The sequence below is a fragment of the Triticum dicoccoides genome, chromosome 2A (genome assembly GCF_002162155.2).
Source record: "Triticum dicoccoides isolate Atlit2015 ecotype Zavitan chromosome 2A, WEW_v2.0, whole genome shotgun sequence".
NCBI lineage: Eukaryota > Viridiplantae > Streptophyta > Magnoliopsida > Poales > Poaceae > Triticum > Triticum dicoccoides.
In genome coordinates, this window is record NC_041382.1 from 168,979,264 (window position 1) to 168,999,845 (window position 20,582).

General features: G+C 49.9%; 1 pseudogene; it reads left to right on the forward strand.

Moving 5' to 3' along the window:
• Window positions 1–20,582, forward strand: part of LOC119357760 — a 125,169-nt pseudogene that overhangs the window by 88,319 nt on the left and 16,268 nt on the right.

Sequence of the window (20,582 nt, forward strand, 5' to 3'; positions counted from 1 at the left end):
GTGCGGGGGGTCGTCGGCGGCGGTGGAGCGGGGGAGGGTGTGGGGGGTGCTCGGTGGCGAGGGGGATCCGGCGAGGGGGGATAGCGATCGAGATGGAGGGGGATCGAGATCGAGTGTCCTCATGAATATTCAATATTTTTTCATATTGAATATGAAAAAATATCATCAAATTTGAAAAAATATTCATGAATTCAAAAAGTGCCCATGAATTAAATTTAAAAATATTCATGAGTTCAGAAAATATTAACTAGCTATCTGTTCACAATCATCTTGCCCTTATTTTTCGTAAATGGAGTTCATCTCTTGAACGGGCGTCCTTTAGGTAGGGTGGTCCTGTTTCTTCTTGTGGTGTATGCTGGTACTTCATCGTCGTCGTCATGTTCCATCTTCGGGTCGCCGTACTTGTCGAAGTCTTGCTCATTGGCGACTCCATCCATTCCGATGATCTTCCTTTTGCCTCTTCTCACGACAACACGACTGGGCTTTGACAGGTCGGTAATGAAGAAGCATTGGTCCACTTGGGAAGCCAGTACCAATGGCTCATTTTTCGCGGTGACGTTTGCGCCCGCGGTCTTGGATTTGGCTTCGGGTATAACCATGGTGGTGAAATACCGGTCTTCTTTTATGACGCTCTTGGCCTGACACGGAACATCGGGACCTTCTCTCCAGCGTAGCTCAGCTCCCAGATCTTCTCGATCCTTCCGTAGTATCATCCTTGTTGTTACCGGTGTAGGATTCCATCGTTACCCCGGAGTTCTGATAACCATCGCTCTTTATGTCCTTTCCCTCGGTGTAGAATGTGTAGCCGTTGATATCGTACGCATCATACGTCATCAGGTTGTGCTCGGCGCCCTATGACAAGGCAAATATGAGTTGTTCTTCCGTGAAAGAATCCTCATGTAAAGGGTATGACAGAACCTTCTGCTTGAACCAACGCGTGAAACATGAGTTGTGCTCTTTGATTATATCTCCATCCGTCCTCTGTTGGCCTCAGTCATTGTACGTCTTCTCAGTAAAGGTTTTGTGCTCTACCACCTAAGGATCGACCATGTCTATGTGTTGTAGCACGACTAGGTTTGCTCTTTCAAAGTCGGCGAGTCGACCCTCGAAGTCAACATGAATTTCGCGGTGACCCTCACAGTGACCCCATCCAGCGAGCCTGCCGAGGTGCCTATTGACGGGCAGACCAACGGGGTTCTCGATGCCTAGATAATTCGTGCAGTAGGAGATGCACTCTTTGGTCAGAAAGCCCCTGGCTATGCTTCCTTGTGGACGTGACATGTTGCGAACATATCCTTTGATGACACCATTCATCCTTTCGAACGGCATCATGCTGTGCAGGAACGTCGGCCCAGTTGGATGATATCCTCCATGATATGGACCAGCAGATGCACCATAACGTCGAAGAGTGCAGGCGGGAAGTACATCTCAAGCTCACATAGTATCACCATGATCTCTTCATGTAGCCTTCTGAGTTGCCTCACGCCAACCGACTTCTGAGAGATGACGTCGAAAAAGTTGCATAGGCCAGATAGCGTTTCATGGACGTGCGCGTCCATATGATCCCACGGATTGCAATTGGAAGTATTTGCGTCATCAGCACGTGACAGTCGTGAGACTTCATCCCGCTGAACTTCTGCTTCGCTGAGTCTAGGTATCTGCTTATCTTCCCCGCATAACCGTAAGCAAGTTTTATTCCTACGAGGCAGGTGAAAAACTGATTGATCTCCTCCTGACTTAGAGTGAAGCACACGGGAGGGAAGTCATTTCCGGTCTTCTTGGCCTTTTTTCCTTTGCGACGACTTTCCGTGTCCTGCTTCGCCTCATCATCATCATCATCATCACCAGCGTGAAGCTCCTCCCTGATGCCCATTGATTTCAAGTCCGCCCTTGCTTTCGGCCCATCTTTGGTCCTCTCTGGCATGTTGAGCAGGGTACCAAGTAGACTCTCGCACACGTTCTTCGTGATATGCATGACATCAAGGCTGTGAGGCACACGGTGGATCTTCCAGTACGGCAAGTCCCAGAAAACATACCTTGTTTTCCATACCTTCAGCAGCGGCTCTGGCGCCTTTCGCTTCTTTCCCGGTTCTGGCGCCTTTTGCTTCTTTACCGGCAGTGGGCAATCTTTCCAATTTTTCAACACCTCGTCTATTTCCTCATCGCTCCTCGTACGCGGGCATCTTCGGGGTTCGGTTTTACCATCGAACAGATCCTTGCGTTTTCTCCACGGGTCATTGTCGCGAAGCCACCTTCTATGTCCCATGAACATGGTTTTCGAAGACCCGAGATCTCTATCTAGCTGGTGATACGTTGTGTCATCCATGCACCTGACGCATCCAGAAAATCCGTGGACCACCTGCCCCGCGACATATCCATAACCGAGATAGTCCTGCACCGTCGTGAGCAGTGCGGCTCTCATAGGGAAATATTCTTTCTCTGCGGCGTCCCACATATTGGCTGGCGTTTTCCACAGCATGTCTAGCTCCTCTTTCAGCAGCCCCAGATACATATTGATGTCGTTCCTTGGTTGTTTCGGCCCTTTGATTAGCATACTCATGTGAATGTACTTCCTCTTCATGCACAACCAGGGGGGAGGTTGCACATCAACACAAACACATGCCAGGTGCTATGTGTGCTTCTCTGGCTGCCAAACGGATTGACTACATCGGTGCTCGCGCCCAGCATGATGTTCCTTGGATCGTTCCCAAATTCTGGGTGTTCGAAGTTCAACGCTTGCCTGTGGCTCCCATCCTTAGGGTGAATCAGCATCTTATCTTTTTTATTTATCTCCACATCATTTGCGTCATCTTCTCGCTTCTTCTCCTCCCTATTCGCGTGCCAACACAGGAGCTTTGCTACCTTTGGGTCCGCGAAATACCGCTGCAGACGAGGAGTGATCGGAAAGTACCACACCACTTTTTGAGGAGCTTTCTTCCTCTTCTTGTATCGAGTGACGCCGCACACTGGGCAGATGGTAGACTCCGCATGCTCGTCCTGATAAATGATGCAATTGTTCATGCACACATGGTATTTCACGTGCGGTAAATCCAGAGGACACATGATTTTCTTCGCCTCCTCGAAACTGGTCGGGCACTTGTTCCCCTTGGGAAGACGTTCGTGCCAGAATGACATGTTCTCATTGAAGCATGCGTCGGTCATTTTGTGTTTTACCTTCATCTCCAGAGCCATGAGCGTTACTTTCAGGCGAGTATCCTCGGGCCTGCATCCTTCATACAATGGAGTAACCGCGTCTATCTCCAGTTGATCCATTTTGGCTTTCTCTCGGGCGGCAGCTCTTGCGTTATCCGTCTGCTTGAGAAGCAGCTCTTGAATATGAGGATCCTGCACCCAGCCCATCGATGGTCCATCGTCATCTGCTCCGGCATCTTCATCTTCATGATCATGCCCTTCGTCTTGATCTTCCTCATCATCATGTCCGACATCTTCTACATGATGACTATGTACAGCATCACCGTCGTGATCATGTCCTGGAGATTCTTCGTCTTCTCGCCCGCCCTCGCCGCGGTGGTTGTCTTGCTGCCCTTCCTCATTTCTTGCTCGGCCCCCAAGGACGACTTCATAGTCATCTTCATCACCTTGCCACCGATAGCCATCCATGAAACCACGCAAGAGCAGGTGGTCCCGCACCTGCCCGGAATCCGGGTCCACAATAAGGCTCTTCAGCTTGCATCTTCGACACGGACATCTTATCTCCGTCTCGTTCTTTTGAAGCATCTCGGCCTTCGCAGAGCTCAGAAACCTATTCACGATGCCTTCGGTCATCGTGCGGACCATGGTCGCCTGCGGGGTAGAGCAAAACGATATTTTAGAACCAAGAAATTTTTTGGCATGACTTTCCCTAAAAATAGGACCAAAAAGAATGCATAGTGCCAAAATTCTCGCTGAAACGGAAATGAATCAACATTCCGGCAAAATATTGACAACTATCGCATTTCAAATACCAGTACCTGCAAACACAAACATATATGCAACACCACAAACATATGCAACACCAGAAACATACATAGATCTAGCTACGCCATAAAAAGTGCATGTGCACATTGTTGGAGGGAGAAAAAGTAGATCTACAACATAAACAAAGCTTTCCCCTTACTTACCTATCAAAAAAGGTAATTTAACCACTTAATTTGGATGAATCTATGGTGCAAATGAGGTGAGGAGGAGGAGGCAGCCGAGACAAGCTTGGAGGAGGAGGTGGAGAGAATCAAGTGGGGAAAGTGAGTGTGTAGGTGGCTGTCTAAAATATCTAGCTGGTCCCAGGTTACTAATGGCACACCACCTACAAATGCGCCATTAGTAACCCTGGTTACTACTGGCGCACTAGCTGGTGGTGCGCCATTAGTATTTTTGGAAAAAATGATAGTAGTGGTGCGCCATTACTAGTTAAAACTAGTAATGGTGCACTGTTCCCTGGTGCACCATTAGTATTTTTGGAAAAAAAATATGTTAGTAGTGGCGCACCATGGGTGTGGTGCACCATTAGTGTCTATCACACTAATGGCGGACCGACACATGGTGCGCCACTGCTATATAGTAGTGGCGCACCACATGTCTGGTGCGCCATTAGTGTCCATATTATCTATAGCCCTTTTCCTAGTAGTGATGCCTACCACAGGTCTGTTTTTATCTTTAGCACAAGGTTTAGCAATTCTAGCAGTCTCATCAAGGAAATGAATAACATGCCCATCAATATTATCAGACAAGAGATCTTTAACAATAGCAATATCAGGTTCAAATTTAATTTGCTCATGAGGTGTATAAGTTTTAATATTGCTTTTACGAACCACAATTGAAGCTTTAGCATGATCCTTTATCCTAACAGGAAAAGGTGGTTTCTCAACATAATAAGTAGGAACAATAGGATCATTATAAGTGACAATCTTTTCTTCAACTTTAATAGGTGCAACTACTTTTACTTCTATGGGAGGATGATATTTAAACCACTTCTTCTTGGGGAGATCAACATAAGTAGCAAAAGATTCACAGAAAGAAGCTACTATCTCAGAATCAAGTCCATATTTAGTGCTAAATTTACGAAAAACATCGGTATCCATCAAAGATTTAACACAATCAAACCTAGGTGTCATACCTGTCTCCTTACCTTTGTCGAGGTCCCAATCTTCAGAGTTGCGTTTAATTCTTTCCAATAAATCCCATTTGAATTCAATAATCTTCATCATAAAAGAGCCAGCACAAGAAGTATCAAGCATGGTGCGATTGTTATCAGAAAGCCGAGCATAAAATTTTTGAATAATCATTTCTCTTGAGAGATCATGATTGGGGCATGAATATAACATTGGTTTAAGCCTCCCCCAAGCTTGAGAGATGCTTTCTCCTTCGCGAGGCCAAAAATTATATATATAATTGCGATCACGATGAACAAGATGCATAGGATAAAACTTCTGAAGAAATTCCAATTTCAATCGTTTGTAATTCCAGGACCCCATATCATCACATAGCCTATACCATGTCGATGCATCTCCCTTCAAAGATAAAGGGAAGACCTTATTCTTAACAACATCTCCGGGTACACCTGCAAGCTTAAATAATCCACAAACGTCATCCACATATATTAGATGCTCATCAGGATGTTTTGTTCCATCTCCTAAAAAAGGATTAGCTAGCAGTTTCTCTATCATACCTGAAGGAATTTCAAAGCAGACATTTTCATTTTCAGTAGGTTCAGTAGGTTGAGGAGCAACTCTTTGCTCTACTGGTCGGGGTGAAGATACCACGAACAAGCCCCTCAAAGGATTAATTTCCATAGTAACAAGTCACAGTAAATTTCAGCACACTATATAATTTTTTCCTTACCAAATTCCACCTACCAAAGGCGCTTCACTCCCCGGCAACGGCGCCAGAAAAGAGTCTTGATGACACACAAGTATAGGGGATCTATCGTAGTCCTTTCGATAAGTAAGAGTGTCAAACCCAACGAGGAGCAGAAGGAAATGATAAGCGGTTTCCAGCAAGGTGTTCTCTGCAAGTACTGAAATAAGTGGTAACAGATAGTTTTGTGATAGGATAATTTGTAACGAGCAACAAGTAACAAAAGTAAATAAAGTGCAGCAAGGTGGCCCAATCCTTTTTGTAGCAAAGGATAAGCCTGGAAAAACTCTTATATAGAGAAAAGTGCTCCTGAGGACAGATGGGAATATCATCAAGCTAGTTTTCATCACGCTCATATGATTCGCGTTCGGTACTTTGATAATTTGGTATGTGGGTGGACCAGTGCTTGGGTACTGTCCTTACTTGGACAAGCAGCCCACTTATGATTAACCTCTATTGCAAGCATCCGCAACTACAACAAAAGTATTAAGGTAAACCTAACCATAGCATGAAACATATGGATCCAAATCAGCCCCTTACGAAGCAACGCATAAACTAGGGTTTAAGCTTCTGTCACTCTAGCAACCCATCATCTACTTATTACTTCCCAATGCCTTCCTCTAGGCCCAAATAATGGTGAAGTGTCATGTAGTCGACGTTCACATAACACCACTAGAGGAGAGACAACATACATCTCATCAAAATATCGAACGAATAGCAAATTCACATGACTACTAATAGCAAGACTTCTCCCATGTCCTAAGGAAAAAAAGTAACTACTCACAAAGCATAAACATGTTCATAATCAGAGGGGTATTAATATGAATATAGGATCTGAACATATGATCTTCCACCAAATAAACCAACTAGCATCAACTACAAGGAGTAATTAACACTACTAGCAAACTACTAGCACCAATCCCGGACTTGGAGACAAGAATTGGATACAAGAGATGAACTAGGGTTTTGAGAGGAGATGGTGCTGATGAAGATGGTTATGGATATTGCCCTCTCCCGATGAGAGGAGCGTTGGTGATGATGATGGCGATGATTTCCCCCTTCGGGAGGTAAGTTTCCCCGGCAGAACAGCTCCACCAGAGCCCTAGATTGGTTGCGCCAAGGTTCCGCCTTGTGGCGGCGGAGTTTCATCCAAGAAGATGGCTTGTTATTTTTTCCCATCGAAAGACTTCATATAGTAGAAGATGGCCACCGGAGGGCCACCAGGGGGCCCACAAGGTAGGGGGGCGCGCCCAGGGGGGTAGGGCGCGCCCCCACCTTCGTGGGCAGGGTGTGCCCCCCTGGTGAATCTCTTCCACTGAGTATTTTTTATATATTCTGAAAACGTCTTTCGTGAAGTTTCAGGACTTTTGGAGCTGTGCAGAATAGGCCTCTAATATTTGCTCCTTTTCCATCCCAGAATCCCAGCTGCCGACATTCTCCCTCTTTACGTGAACCTTGTAAAATAAGAGAGAATGGGCATAAGTATTGTGACATAATGTGTAATAACAGCCCATAATGCAATAAATATCGACATAAAAGCATGATGCAAAATGGACGTATCAGTCGCTGGAGGACCAACACATGCGCATCGAGAACTCGTGCCTCAAGGACGAGCAGGACCACGTCTGCGCGCTCGCCGGCAAGTTCCTCGGCCGCCCTGTCTCCGCCATCTTCTCGCCGTTGAGCCTGCCGTCGTCCCTCTGCTTCGGCCTCGACCTCGACTGTAACACCCCGGATGTAACTTTCCCAATTTGTACTCCAACTCTTGCCATTTCTGGCTTTAAGTTATTTTATTTTCTTGGGTTCGGGTTTTTGTCTCCGTGTGTTGCTGTCGTTGTCATGCATCTCATATCATGTCATCATGTGCATTTCATTTGCATACGTGTTCATCTCATGCATTCGAGCATTTTCCCCGTTGTCCGTTTTGCATTCCGGCGCTTCGTTCTCCTCCGGTGGTCATTTCTACCTTCTTTCGTGTGTGGGGGTTAAAAATTTCTAGATTGGACCGAGATTTGACAAGCGTCCTTGGTTTACTACCGGTAGACCGCCTGTCAAGTTTCGTACCATTTGGACTTCGTTTGATACTCCAACGGTTAACTGAGGGACCGAAAAGGCCTCGTGTGCGTTGCAGCCCAACACCCCTCCAATTTGGCCCAAAACCCACCAAAACCCTCTCCATCATCTAGAGCGTTCGATCGCGATCGCGTGGCCGAAAACCGCACCTCATTTGGACTCTCCTAGCTCCCTCTATGTCTATATAAAGACCACCTCCGAAATTTGCGGATCCTCTCCCCCCTAACCATAAAAATATCCCCTCTCCGCCGCCGGACAACGTTCACCCTGACCGGACGTCCCGCCACCACCATACTCCGCCATGTGGTGCGGAGCCGCTCGTCCCGCCGCCGGCCCGGGGAGCCCGCATCCGGCCCCCGAGGCCCATCCGGATCCGCCGCCGCCCGCCTTCGCCCTCCTCCACTCCGGCTCGCCGGCGCCGCCGCGCGCCTCGCCGGGTCTTCGCGCCGCCATCGACGCCGACGCCGACGCCTCGCTCCGGCGCCGCCCCGCCGCGCTGCTCCCGCCGGCCGACGCCGCCGCCTCGCTCCGGCGCCCGTCCGCGACTCCGACCGGCCCCCTCGTCCTCCGCGGCCGTCCGACGCCACCCCGACGACTCCGGCGAGCTCGACCTCCGAGTCCGGCGAACCTCGTTTTCCGTGCCAGCCGGATCCGATCCAGATCTAGATCCCCTCCTCGGTTGACTTTTCTGCCCGAAACCCTAATATTTTTTGCCATGTTCATAGCATCGTAACTTTGCATCTGTAGCTCCGTTTTGGGCATATAGCATATCAAAATGTTCATCTCAGAGAGTACATCATTACATTCCATTGCATCATTTTCATTTGAGTTCATTTTGATGCCCGAAATTCTGTTAGAAGAGTGCTACTTGAGTTAATTGTCAGATCTGCTGCTCCATTTGGATATTTGTCATTTTTGCCATGATTATTGTGTGCATGATATGGCCATGAGCTCTACATATGTTTTGTTAAGGGTTTTGCCATCTTTCCAGAGGTGCAACCCATGTATTTTTGTGATGTGTGTGCTGACTAGCACAAGCTTGCAAAGTGAGGCACTTGGTAATACTGATTTCAGGGACTTAGCATTTCCACTAAGTCCTTGAGCTGTTTATCTCATATGGCCATATGTTCATGTTGTTTCCTAGTGATCCGTGCCTCTTTTGAGAATGATCAGTAAGGATGATTTGTTAATCTTGTAGTGCTCTATCCATCCATGTCTTTGTTTGCAATTATGGAGCACCCTAGCGATTTTGCCGATGATGTTGTAGTTGATCTGTGCATGCTATGCTATTGTTCTTGCCATGTCTAGCTTGCATTTTGTGTATTCTTGATGGGTGTATGCTTAGCTTGTCATGAATTTCTCCATAGTGAGTGCATCAAGCTCATAAACATGCCTACTTGATATTTGTTTTCAGCATGTTCCAATTTTCACTAAGTCTGTGATCTGATTATGTTTTTGCCATGTTCACATGCTTGCAATTGTATTTTCTGACCCCTTTTGGCTCAAGGTCACTAAGGGACTTTTGTTAAGCTCTTTGAGTATCTCCATGCCATGCTTTACTTTGCCACGTTCAGGTCCTGTAGCTTCTAGTTTTGTTGCTCCGAAGAGTGCTACCTGATCTGAAATTTCAGACAAGTGTTAATTTCACTAAGTCTGAAATCTGTTTGCCATATGCGTTTTTGCCATGCTTGTTTGAACCTGTTAATGGATGAATTGGCCGTTTCCCAGTGCTAGACTTTTGTTAAGCATCTTGAATGCATCCCTGCCATGTATTTTGTTGTCATGTTTGGGTGCTGTAGCATGTTCATCTTGTTGCATTTAGATGGCTACTTGTTGTAAATCGCAGAATGTGGTCATATTTGAATCGCTTGCCATTTCCAAACCGTAACTCCGATTCCGGCGTTCTTTATATCATTTTCAAGCGATTTCATATCATATTTCCAGTGGCACACTTGGATTTCCAAGTTGAGGCCAGGTTCATGCATCCCTTGTCAAATCTTGCATATGCATCCCGCATCCCATCCCGCATAGCATACCATCCTTGCATCATATTGTTTGATCCTTGCACGTGGTTGATTGTGTCCTTGTTGCTAGTTTGTCTTGTTTGCGTAGATCCGGGAGACGAGTTCGCTAACGAGGAGCCCGTTGAGTTTTCTTTCGAGGATCCAGTCAACTCTGACAACTTTGCAGGCAAGATGATCATACCCTCGAAATCACTACTATCTTTGCCTTGCTAGATGCTCGCTCTTTTGCTATGCCAATGCTATGATGCCTACCACTTGCTTTCAAGCCTCCCAAATTGCCATGTCAAACCTCTAACCCACCATGTCCTAGCAAACCGTTGATTGGCTATGTTACCGCTTTGCTCAGCCCCTCTTATAGCATTGCTAGTTGCAGGTGAAGATTGGAGGCCGTTCCTTGTTGGAACATCTATTTACTTGTTGGGATATCATTATATTGCTGTGTTATCTTAATGCATCTATATACTTGGTTAAGGGTGGAAGGCTCGGCCTCTCGCCTAGTGTTTTGTTCCACTCTTGCCGCCCTAGTTTCCGTCATATCAGTGTTATGTTCCTGGAGTTTGCGTTCCTTACGCGGTTGGGTTATAATGGGAACCCCTTGATAGTTTGCCTTGATTAAAGCTTTTCCAGCAATGCCCAACCTTGGTTTTACCATTTGCCACCTAGCCTCTTTTTTCCTTGGGTTTCCGGAGCCCGAGGGTCATCTTATTTTAACCCCCCGGGCCAGTGCTCCTCTGAGTGTTGGTCCAACCGAGCGATGTCCGGGGCTACCAGGGGCAACTCTGGGCTGGCCTACCCGACGTCTGGCTCATCTGAGTGTGCCCTGAGAACGAGATATGTGCAGCTCCTATCGGGATTTGTCGGCACATTTGGGCGGTGTTGCTGGTCTTGTTTTAACCTGTCGAAGTGTCTTGAAGAACCGAGGTACCGAGTCTGATCGGAATGTCTCGGGAGGAGGTCTATTCCTTCATTGACCGTGAGAGCTTGTCATGGGCTAAGTTGGGACTCCCTGCTGGGATTTGAACTTTCGAAAGCCGTGCCCGCGGTTATGGGCAGATGGGAATTTGTTAATGTCCGGTTGTAGATAACTTGAACCTTAATTTAACTAAAATGAATCAACTGAGTGTGTTACCGTGATGGCCTCTGCTCAGCGGAGTCCGCGAAGTGGACACGGTGTTGGAGTAATGCTTGTGCAGGTTGCTCTCTAGTTTCTCGCTCGCGCTTTGCCTCCTCTTCTCGCCCTCTTTTGCGAACAGGATAGCCACCATATATGCTAGTCGCTTGCTGCAGCTCCACATATTTACCTTGCCATACCTATAAGCTTAAATAGTCTTGACCGCGAGGGTGCGAGATTGCTGAGTCCCTGTGGCTCACAGATTACTACTACACCAGATGCAGGGCCTGATGATTCTGCTCCAGGTGACGCGCTCGAGCTCAAGTGGGAGTTTGACGAGGACTCTCAACGTTACTATGTTTCCTTTCCTGATGATCAGTAGTGGTGCCCAGTTGGGGGTGATCGGGACCGTGTCGCATGTTGGGTTATCTTTTATTTTGGTGCCGTAGTCGGGCCATGAGTGTTTGGTTGATGTAATGTTATTTATGTACTTGATTGACGTGGCGAGTGTAAGCCAACTATGTCATCTCCCCTTTTATTATCTATATTACATGGGATGTTGTGAAGATTGCCTAACTTGCGACATATGCCTTCAATGCGATTATGCCTCTAAGTCGTGCCTCGACACGTGGGAGATATAGTCGCATCGAGGGTGTTACAAGTTGGTAATCAGAGCCTTCCCCGACCTTAGGAGCCCCATTGCTTGATCGTTATTAGCGGCCGAGTTGTGTCTAGAAAAATGTTTTGAGTCATTTAGGAATTATATATCAGAGAGTTTAGGAATTCTTTTTACTTCCCAATCTCCTCATCGCTCTGGTAAGGCATCCTAACGTAGAGTTTTGATTCTTCTCTTCTCAAATTTCACAAAAAAAAATTAGGATCACGCGGGTATCTTGGAATCGTTCCGATGGTTTTATGACGAGAACATTGTCTTGGTGCCTCCTGTCAGGGGTTTTGTGGAAGTGTCCCGGGGAGTTGAGCTCTGAGGTTTTGTTGTCATAATTTTATCGTTGCAGTTCTGGAATACCTGAGTCTAGTACGCCAACATCGAAAATCTCTTTTATGCAGTTCGTTGGTGAGATAACCTCGACGCCACCCAGTACTGGGGCGGGAGTTCGGGAGTATCGCCATAACTTGTATAACAGATGCTTTTCGAAGGTTGAGGTAGATGGTTTCCGAAGTTTTTCTTGATTATGTGTAGAAGGATGGATACAGCTGGATGTAGGATTTGCTAGATTTGGGTGAGATATTATGCTTCCCCTGTATCCCCAACACCTGATTGCATAACCGGAAAGGTTCGGGAGTTTCATATGTGGGAATTCTAGTAGCTCTAGTTCTTCTTCCATGGATAGTTGGTTTGAGATTGGGATTTCTTACCGAGTATTCGTTCTTGATCCGTACCTTGTTGATTTATTTCTCTACCTAAATTCCAAGTGGCTTCTCAATTTATGGATATGTGATCATTTCAAGAGGAATGCATTCGTTCTTTTTGTTCGGATGTGAAGACTATATGTTGCAATTTTCATTCCGTTGGATTCAGCTTCAATATTTGTCTATCAATGTGCTAATGGATGTCAACCTCTTCAGGATGGCTCCTCCTACGCGCATGACTCCGAATCCTGATCTGCCACCACCTCCACCTCCTCCGGAGGCATGGCAAGCTGTGATGGCTGCAACCAATGCAAACACACAGTTGATCATGCAAATTCTTCAAGAGCGCAATCAAGGCAACCAAGGGAACCAAGGCAACAATCAAAATCACTTTGCTACACTCAACCAGTTCCTTGCTAATGGGCCAAAGTGTCGAGGGACTAATCCACGAACACCTATGGGACCGGCGGACCGAGTCCCTTTCGGTTCGGCGAGGGCGGAGGTCGCACGAAGAGCGGATCGAGGCGAAGCACACGAGCAGTTTACCCAGGTTCGGGCCGCATGGATGCGTAAAACCCTACTCCTGCTTTGTGGTTTGTATTGAGTTCATCCCAATGTAGCCCTCTTTCGCCACTTCTTTATACCCCGAGTAGAGAGAGGAGAGCCTTTATCCGGCAGAATCGCCTGGATCTCAAAGGCCGGCAAGAAGGAAACTTATCCGGAGGGAGAATTCCGCGGCAAGTGGGAGGAGTGGAGAGCAGACTGGTGCTGGATTGACGAGGAGAACCCGCAGCCATTCACCACCCGGCGCCAAACCCCAGTAGCACGCGGCAGCGATTGGAGTGACGTGGCCCCGGAAGACGACAGGCTGAAGATTGCTGCCACCCAGATCCTACGCCTCAGGCTTGCCGGGCTCACTTTAGGCGCTGTTGGCGCGGATTTTCTTCGCCGCCGCATCGCCCCCCTACAGGAACGGGGGAGACCCACTTGGGAGTTCAAGAATGCGGCAGATATCATGAGGCTGTGGCCGGGCCTCAACTTCAACTTCACAGTTCTGGAGCTCAACGCAATGCTCCAGGAGCTGTTCAAGTACGACCCTCAACACCCCGAAGTTTTCAGGTTGCCGGGGGGTCGTTCCGCTGTGCAACAACTCCGCGCTCGACCGCATCCGTGCAATGATGCTGTTGTGCGACTCGCATGGAATTGTCCCAACTTGGCAAGAGCCTGCAGACGACGTCGTGCAGCAATTCTTCGATGACTTGGTAGAAGTGCCGATCCGCTCCGACGAGAAAGATAGCCTCACCCGCGACACCACCGATGCGGAGATGACACTCATCGCCACTAGGCTAGAAGAGGCGGCGGCAGCCGCAACCGCTGGCGAATTTGGATTCACCGTGGAGGAGGCAGAGGCAGCAGAGGCGGCAAGCCATGCCGAGTGAGAGGAGCCTGCCGGCGAGAAAGAGCTTGCCGGGAATAACATCGAGTCGAGCGAGCCCGCCAAGGATACGAGCGGCTCGCTGGAGATCAACTCGTCTTCCTCCTCATCTTCAGACAGCTCGCCGCAAGCAAAGCCTCCATCCAAACCAAGAAGGCGTCTCCGCAAGGTCGGTGACATAGCGGAGCGGCAGGCGAGGCAACAGTTGCCGCGCCGCGTGACACGCTCCACCGCGGCAAGCACTGTTACCGCGGGAGCGCCTCACGCTGCAACGGCAACTGGAGCAGGACCCTCCCGGACCACCGCTTCTACTCCTGCCGCTTCTCACGCCGCGGCGACAGCCGGAGCGGGGTCGTCTCAGACCGCCGCCACTGCTCCCGCCAAGCGGCCAAGGGAAGCTACTCCTCCGCCTCCTCGCGCCGGACGTGAGCCAGACTTCGACTTCTCCGCGTTCAGCTCCGACGAGGAAGAAGAAGAAGAGTAAGACTCCCTTGTTGTACTTGTAGTTCTTCAATCCTTGCTGTTTGTCTTGTATCTCATTTGCTTGACTCTGAACTTGTTCCTTTTTAGGACTCTGGCCCAGAGAGCAGCAAAGAGAGCCAAAGTCCCGGTGATTGTCATCGAGGACGAACCTACTGCGACAGCAGGGGGTGCGCCCGAGACAACCTTGCCAGACCCGGCAACTTTTCTCCAGAGCAGCCCCCAGCGTAAGTATATGGTTTGCTTTCCGCTGTGAGATGCGCATGGATACTCTGTCTTTGCTGATATCTTACTGCTGGTTTGTGTAGGAGCAGAGCAGCCCCACCAAGAGCCAAGGGAGAATCCCCCGACAAGGGAGAGCTCTCCGGCAAGGGAGGGCTTTCCAGTAAGGGAGAAGTCTCCGGTAAGGGAGCATTCTCCGGCAAGGGACGGCACCAGCGGCCCCCCGACGGTGGAGACCACGACTGCAGAACCCGGCACAGGTAATCCTTTCGCTTCAAAACTTTCCTTGGGTTCTTCTTCTTTTGATCTTCTTGGGTTTTTGCTTGACTCTTCTCCCTTTCCCGGCTGTCAGACCCATCTGCTACGGAGCCGATGGAGACCGAGGTTGCCGCCGAAGAAACGGCCGGTGCTGACGATCCCGCCGGCGCAGAGGCCGCCAAGGCTGCCGCCGCGGCAACCGGCGAGGGGTCTGGCGATCGCACTGACGGCCCTGAGGCCGCAGGAGCGCCAGGCGCTACACCGACCGCCGACCCGTCCGCCGCTGCCGCAGCGCCAGGCTCCGAAGAGCCCCAGCCAGGCGTCTACTTGAAGGCCGGCGACGACGTCTTCATCAACCTTCCCTGGGCATCGAGCTCCAGGGCGCCGGTCGAGGGAGAGATCTTCGACGGGGAGGTGCTTGCCTCTACTGGGCTGACTCTGGTTGACACGCCGAGCAGCAGCAGCAACGAGCCTGAGGAGGAGCGGCTGCTGCGGAAGTTGTTGTCGCTCTACCGCGCGCGGCAAGCCAAGCTGGAATCCCGCGAGGCGCTTGTCGCGAAGGCGGGAGTAGACATCGAGAAGCGCGTGGAAGAGCTCGGGGGTTTCCACCAGGAAGCCCTCCGGTCCCTGGCAGAGGAGCGGGAGCAGCTCGCCGAAGCGCAGAAGGCCTTCCTCCTCGAGAAGGCTGAAGTCGAAGAGCAACAGCGACTTCCCGCTGTGAAGCTATCCGCGGAGGAGGGCGAGCTGGCGCAGCGGAAGGTCAATCTTGACGCCCACGAGGAGGAGCTTGCCATGCGCGAGGAAAAACTCGGCGGAGCCCTTAAGCAAGCAGAGGATGCTGCCGCAGTTGCCGAGGCCGCCAAGAAGGAGCTGGAGATGAAGGTGGTGCAGCTGGAGGCCGATCTTGCCGAGAAGGGCAAAGAGCTCAGCACCGCCAAAGACTCCAACGCGGATCTTGAGTTGAAGCTGACCACTTTGACCGAGATGCTGGACATCGCCAAGGAGCAGGAGACGGCCTTGAAAGAAGAGATCAAGGCCGACAAGGCGCTGTTGGAGAGTGTTGCCGCCACCCAGAATGCTTTCAGGGAAAATGTGGAGCACTGGACGGAGAGCCTCGTGAGCGCTGCCGCAGATATTGACAGGGAGTTGGCGCAGCTGGGGATGGAGGATCTCGGGTATCCCTCCGACGAGAACCTCCAACCCAGCGCCAAGCTCGTCTTGTTCTTCAAGGGCATGGCGACGGACCTCCAGCGGCTCCGGGAGAGGATCCCAAAGCAGCTGGCCGACGAGTCACGCAAGATCTGCGCGGGAGCTCTTTAGAAAGTGCTGGTGAAGGTGGCCTTCCGCAATCCGGGCCTCAACCTCACCAACGTCCTCAAGACCCTGCCGCCGGATGCCGATCTGGAGGCGCTCAAGGCCCTTGTCGCACCCATTGTGGACAAGGTGAGCGGGATCAAGAGGATCGAGGGCGATCACGTAGATTAGGCCGCCCATTTCTTCTTTTCTTGTCGCTGTTTGTCATGCTATGAAAACAATCTGTTAGAGCCGCGACAAGCTATCTTTGTAATATAACTCTATTCTGGGTAATGATTGCAATGTTATTCCCTTTACTTGATTCCTCCCTTTGTATGTTTTTGCCCTACGCTTTTAGGGAACTTGCCGGTGCATGTACCTGAGCCGCGAGCGCTGAGTGCGGGACGTCAGCAGCCTACTGGCGGTGCCGCTACCGAAAAGAAACCTTGTCGCAACTAGTTGCAGCTCACTTAAGTTGTTGAGCAGACTCGAAACAAAGTAAGGGCGCAACTAGCTACGAGTTGGTTCCTCCGCGCACAGGTTTTCCATACAAAGTGCAGTCGTTCAAGGGAGATAACTTAAAATTTTAAAAAATCTGATTGCTCAAACTTTGGCAACTTAGCTTTTCTGTTGTTTGCTTCCTGGTAAGGCAAAATTTTCTTGAACGACGCCTGGTCCATACCATTATCTTCTCCTTTCCTCCCCGGCAAACTTGTGGGCGAGGGAACCTTCCTTTCTTTGAGAAAAAAGAAAGAAGAGAAAATAAAGATAGGGAGCCTTACGGCTCGTTATTGCTTACCATGGAGTAGGTGCTGCACAAAGTGTCAGATCATATATGCCAAAAAATAGAGAGCATGAAATTGCCAAAATGTGCGGAGCACATGAGCTTTACTTATGCACGGGCTCTGCGCCCGGCTTTGTACAAAGGATTACATGCAACAGCGGCAAGAATTGTACAAAAGGTGGTTGCCGGAACAGGTTCCGGCAACCGCGCCTTACGGGTAAAACTTACGAAGATGCTCAATGTTCCAGGAGTTCCTCACCGGAATGCCATCTTCGGTCTCAAGGCGGACAGCGCCAGGCCTAGTGACTCGTTTCACCCGGTAAGGGCCTTCCCACTTTGGCGTCAACTTGTTGGAATTCTTGGCGGACTAAACACGCCGAAGAACAAGGTCGCCTTCCTCGAGACTTCTGGCGTTAACTTTGCGGCTATGGTAGCGGCGCAAAGCTTGCCGGTAGCGAGCAGCTCGCACAGCAGCCTGAAGACGGTCTTCCTCAAGGAGCAGCGCGTCATCTTGTCGTAGCTGCTCTTGCTCGAGCTCATCATAAGCGAGCACTCGAGATGACCCATATACGAGTTCCGTGGGGAGAACTGCCTCTGCTCCATAGACTAGAGCGAAAGGTGTCTGGCCAGTGGCTCGATTTGGCGTCGTTCTGATCGACCAAAGAACCACCGGCAGCTCCTCGATCCAGTTTCTTCCGCACTTGTGCAGCCTTTTGAAAGTCCTGGTCTTGAGCCCGCGCAGCACTTCAGCATTTGCCCTCTCCGCTTGACCGTTGCTTCTCGGGTGAGCAACAGAAGCGAAGCAGACCTTCGCGCCAAAGATGTCGAGGGACTAATCGACGAACACCTATGGGACCGGCGGACCGAGTCCAAAGATGTCGGGGACTAATCCACGAACACCTATGGGACCGGCGGACCGAGTCCCTTTCGGTTCGGCGGGGGCGGAGGTTGCATGAAGAGCGGATCGAGGCGAAGCACACGAGCAGTTTACCCAGGTTCAGGCCGCACGGATGCGTAAAACCCTACTCCTGCTTTGTGGTTTGTATTGAGTTCTTGCTCGGGAGCGCGGAGTGCTACAGTACACACCAGCGGCTAACGAGACCGAGCCTGAGTGTTCTCTTTTTTCCGAACCCCCCCCCTACGTTGCACATGGGCCTCCTTTTATATGCTCAAGGGGTCACCGACAGGTGGCAACGGAGACAAAGGGTAAAAATGGAAAGGTACTGCGGTAGGTACAGCTACCTGCTACAATGTATCATACCTAACCCTGACGGCAGGGGACAAGGGCATTAAATGCCCGTCTGTGTCGCCTAAACAGTGCAAAAGGGACCGTCAGGGACGCCACCGCTCGCCACGATGGCAATCTTGTCAGCCCCGCTCGCCACTGCGCACCGCTGGCTGCACAGCCTCCCGCCACGCACGCCTGGAAGGGTCCCAGAGCGACACGTTGGTGGATGTGCTGGAGCGCGGGCACAGAGTGGTGGCTTGCCGCGGCAAGCGCCTTGCCGTGGTCGTTGTCTTGTCGCGTCCGGGAGCTTGTCGCTCACCGGGCCTTGCCGGGACGCGAGGCGCGTCGCGGCAAGTTCCTTGAGATGCCTTGGGTGGCCTTCCCGGCAAGCTCCTCTTGCCGGGGTCTTGTCTCATTAAGCGCCTTGCCTTGGTTGGCCTTCCCGGCAAGCTCCTCTTGCCGGGGTCTTGTGGTGTCTTGGTTTGGATACTTTGTTCTTGAATGGCTCCAAAGGAACCACGGAGGACCTTGGCGGTCACCCGGCAAGCCTTGCCGCGGGATGCTGCGACTGCCCGTGCACAAGTTCGGGATACTAGGGTACCCCTACTCTAGTACACCGACACAAAGACTATCAGCAATTGTGTTGAGGCAACCGATGCTGACGATTGGCTTGTGGATCTGTGCAAGCATTTCGAGTGCAGTAACGTCAGGCCTGAGGACTTTGTCAAGTTCGCTTCCTTCCAACTCAAAGATCAAGCTGTAGAATGGTTCCAGCAGTACAAGGATTCCAGAGGTGGACGTGTTATCACTTGGGATGAATTCCGTCAAGATTTCCGAGCTCATCATATTCCTCAGAGCGTGGTTGAAAGCAAGCGTGAGGAATTCCGCAACCTGAAGCAAGGCTCTTTGTCTGTCTATGACTACAACAAGTTGTTTCAGAAGCTCGCCCACTTTGCCAAGCAGGACATCCCTGATGAGAAGAGCATGGTATACTAGTTCAGGGGTGGTCTCAGAGAAGAAATTCAGCTAGCTCTTGTTCTCTTTGAGCCCTTGAGGTACGATGAGTTCTACAACATGGCATTGAAGCAAGAGGCTGCTCAACTGAGGTGTGATGCTTCCAAGAAGCGAGTCAGAGACGCTACTCCTTCTTCCTCTACTCAAGTGGCCAAGCAGCAGAAGTATTGGCTTCCTCCTCCTCCGTCCCGTCAGCCGTATCAGCAGAAGAGCAAAGGTGGCAGTGGTTCTTCCCACCCACCCAACCCTGGCTTTCAGAACAAGACTTCGTCTCAAGCTCCAAGATCGAGTGCTCCGTATCACCGTCCGCTTTCGGAGGTCACGTGCAACAAGTGCCAATAGAAGGGTCACTATGCCAACAAGTGTTTCAACCAGAGGCGTCTTCATCCTCCTCCTCCTATCAGATCGGCAAGTACAGCTGTGGTCAAGCATAACCCCAAGTCCGCCAAGGTCAACTTGATGAATGCAGCTCAGGCAGAGGACTCATCAGATGTCATTATGGGTAACCTTCCTGTTAATGATATTCCTGCAAAAGTTCTTTTTGACATGGGTGCATCACATTGTTTCATCTCGAGACCATTTTTTTCTAAGCATGAGTTGCCTTTACAAGATTTGCCTAGACAGTTATTTGTTGTTTCTCTGGGTAAATTCATGAATGCAAGCGCTATTGCCCCAGATGTTACTATCACGTTGGCGATTACAAGTTTCTCTCTTCTCCAGTGGTTCTTGGTAACTCGGATATTGATCTTATTCTCGGAATGGATTGGCTTTCTAAGCACAAGGCGCATCTTGATTGTGCAGCCAGGCAGATTCAATTGACTCACTTGTCTGAGGATGTAATTGTCTTTGCCACTCGTGATGATACCATCCGTCTGTTTTCTCTCGATGAGAAGGGTGAACTGGATGCTATCTCGCAGATTCCAGTCGTTTGCGAATATCAAGATGTCTTTCCAGAAGAGCTCCCAGGAATGCCTCCGCACCGGCCAGTTGAATTCGTTATTGATCTTGAGCACGGTACGGAACCAGTGTGCAAGCGTCCTTACAAGCTCAGACCTAAAGAGTTGAAGGAGCTGAAGAAGCAACTCGATATTCAAGAAAGAATGGGTCTCATCCGGCCTAGTTCTTCTCCGTGGGGTTGTGGTGTTCTTTTTGTGAAGAAGAAGGATGGAATGGACCGACTTTGTGTTGATTACCGTCCATTGAACAAGAAGACCATCAAGAACAAATACTCACTTCCCAACATCAATGAGCTGTTCAAACAACTCAAAGGTTCCCAAGTATTCTCCAAGCTTGATCTCCGTATGGGTTAATATCATATTCGAATCCGTGAGCAAGATATTCCCAAGATGGGTTTCAGGACAAGCTATGGTTCATATGAATACACTGTCATGTCTTTTGGCCTCGTCAATGCTCCTCCGACATTCTCTCGCATGATG